Here is a 2,500-nt window from a genome sequence, read left to right as displayed (position 1 = left end):
ATTCAAAAATGTTTGCACTGGGTGGGCAATACAATTTCATATGTTCATTTGATCTCTTGGAAGATGCCATGTACCAACTCCTTTCATTTTCCCAAATAGGCCCTAAGTCAGAGATCAAAGGATATTGAAGCTTCCTTCCTTCCTTCCCATGTCCCCTCTTCTCCTTTTCCTCAATCTAGAAGTGAACAGATTTCTGTTCAGTTAAGACTGAGTATATACACACATACACTAATGTGAAATAAATATACATATATGTGTATATATATATATATATTTTTTTTTTCTCTTCAGGACTCTGTTTTTGCACAACATATTATACACATACCATATTTTCCGCAAGGCTCAGCAGCTCTTTTAGATGAATATTTATCAGGGCACAGAGCTCTTGACTGTGGGTATTCCTAGATCCCAGGGTATTTTAATGCTCATTAATCAGTCTACTCTTGCTTTTTTTCTTCACTCAAACACTTGTTTGATGACTCATAAGGGCACCGTCCTAAAGATTAAGGATCAAGCTTAATAACTGTAAATTTCAGAAGACTGATTTTAAAGTTTGATAAAAGTTGAGAAGCACTTTGGTGTTTACAAGTTATCATACTTCTCTAAATGTCACCTCCTAAATTCTTCACACCCCTATTCTGTTTTATTATAAACACAAGCATTTCTCTGGCTGCTTAGTATCTGGGCAGTAGTAGTAGCTTTAATTTTACAAAGGAGTGAGTTCTGATGGTGTTGGCCTCTCCTGCTCTAACCGATGGTAACAATGGGGAAATATGATGCGGATAATTCACAAGAAGCTTATGAAAAAGTAGAGCAAATTTACATAAGTGACTTTTATTCCTTTGCCTATGAAATCTATAGTAGTGTGGTGTTAATTGCTCAGTCATGTCTGACTCTTTGTGACCCCATGGACTGTAGCCCGCTGGGCTCCCCTGTCCATGGGATTCTCCAGGCAGGAACACTGGAGTGGGTTGCCATTTCCTTTTCCAGGGGATTTTCCCAACCCATGGATTGAACCCAGGTCTCCTGCATTGCAGGCAGATTCTTACTGTCTAAGCCACCAGGGAAGAGGTTTATATACAATCTATGGTATTTACTATATGTCTAACATACCTAAATATCTCCTTTCTTTGATTGCTGGATTTTGTTTATGACCATCAAATGTGTCCTGTATATTTTATTTATTCCTTCCTTTTATTTATTCTCTGATTTACTCTTACTTCCATCTTGTTTATTCTTCATGAGAGTATATTTCTGACTAAAAAGAACACATTTTCTCGTAACTCTCTAGCTTCTTCTCCCCGTCTATGTTAAAGATAAACTAATAAGCCATAAAAAAGGCACCAGACCACCTGGACATGTTGAGGCCCCTTTAACCCTGGCAGCATGGTGACCCTTAACCAGAAGCTGAGTAAGGAATTCCAGGTTTACGTGCCCTTCTTGATGAGTCCATTTGGCCGCCCTGATGGGCCAATTCCAAAAAGGAAGTGAAGAAAGGGGAAACAGCCTTGTACTGGAAGTTGGAAAAGCTCAGCAATATGAGTGCTTCTCTCTCCCGTACAATTCCTTTTTCTATGGGCTCTGGGGTCAAAATGCTTAAATTTGAGCTCTAGCTTCTCTACTTACTAACCTATGAGTTTTGGCAAAATTATTTAATCTGCTTCAGGGCCTTCCTCTATTGAATGGGCAATGATGACAGTATCTATCTCACTGGTGGCTATGAGGATTAAGGAGTCCAAACACGTAAAAGACCTAGAGCTTGGCACACAGTATGTGTGCAATAAATGCTAGATATTATTATTGCTGTTGTCGTTATTTGCTAAGTTCAGGGACAGTTTTAGGTGAGAGGAGGTTCTGTGTATTTCTCTCCTATAGTGCTTTTGTGATTGTATCCTATGATAATTTACAGTAATCATACTGGGCCAATAAGGTTTTATTTTTTCTCGGTTTCTAAGTTTGGCAAAGGGCACTTGAGGGCATTGAAAGAGCATAACATGTAAGCATGAAACATAAAATTTAGGAGTTTGGAGGCACCTGCTATGAAATGGGCCAGTCTAGATATTAAACTAGGTGTGGAACCACCACCCTATATAAAGTAAACAGCAGAATTCTATTTTGCAGAAGCAGCAGCTCAAAGTTCAAGATGATAAGGGACTTCTTGAAAGTTCATGCAGCTAAGTGGTGAAATTGAGTTTTCCATTTTTCATCTGTCTGACCTCAAAATGAAACATCTCTCTGAATGCAGCATCACTTTTCAATACTGTGCACGCAAGGTACACGCTAAAAAGAGATTTTATGGTGTTTGACATTTATGTTGCACACATTCAAAAGAGATAAAAATAGACTCCATGCTGCTGATATAATTACTAGAGGCTATAAAAGCCATGCAAAAATCTGGAGAGGGGGCGTGGGAATAGTCAGGGGAAGAACATAAACAAGGGAGCGGTGACACAAACTAGGACACCGTGCTGTCCTTAAGGCCTTCACGGAGCTCCCCGCG

General features: G+C 39.3%; 1 protein-coding gene and 1 long non-coding RNA gene across 5 annotated transcripts in view; one reads left to right on the top strand and one right to left on the bottom strand.

Annotated features, from left to right (window-relative positions):
• Positions 1-2,500, bottom strand: part of ZEB2 (zinc finger E-box binding homeobox 2) — a 135,816-nt gene that overhangs the window by 62,852 nt on the left and 70,464 nt on the right. The gene's annotated exons all lie outside the window — the stretch shown is intronic.
• The window catches only part of LOC129646472 (uncharacterized), a 19,539-nt gene that overhangs the window by 1,229 nt on the left and 15,810 nt on the right, over positions 1-2,500 (top strand). The window lies entirely within an intron of this gene.

The sequence above is a fragment of the Bubalus kerabau genome, chromosome 3, assembly GCF_029407905.1.
Source record: "Bubalus kerabau isolate K-KA32 ecotype Philippines breed swamp buffalo chromosome 3, PCC_UOA_SB_1v2, whole genome shotgun sequence".
Taxonomy (NCBI): domain Eukaryota; kingdom Metazoa; phylum Chordata; class Mammalia; order Artiodactyla; family Bovidae; genus Bubalus; species Bubalus kerabau.
This window is presented reverse-complemented; position numbering and strand designations above follow the sequence as displayed.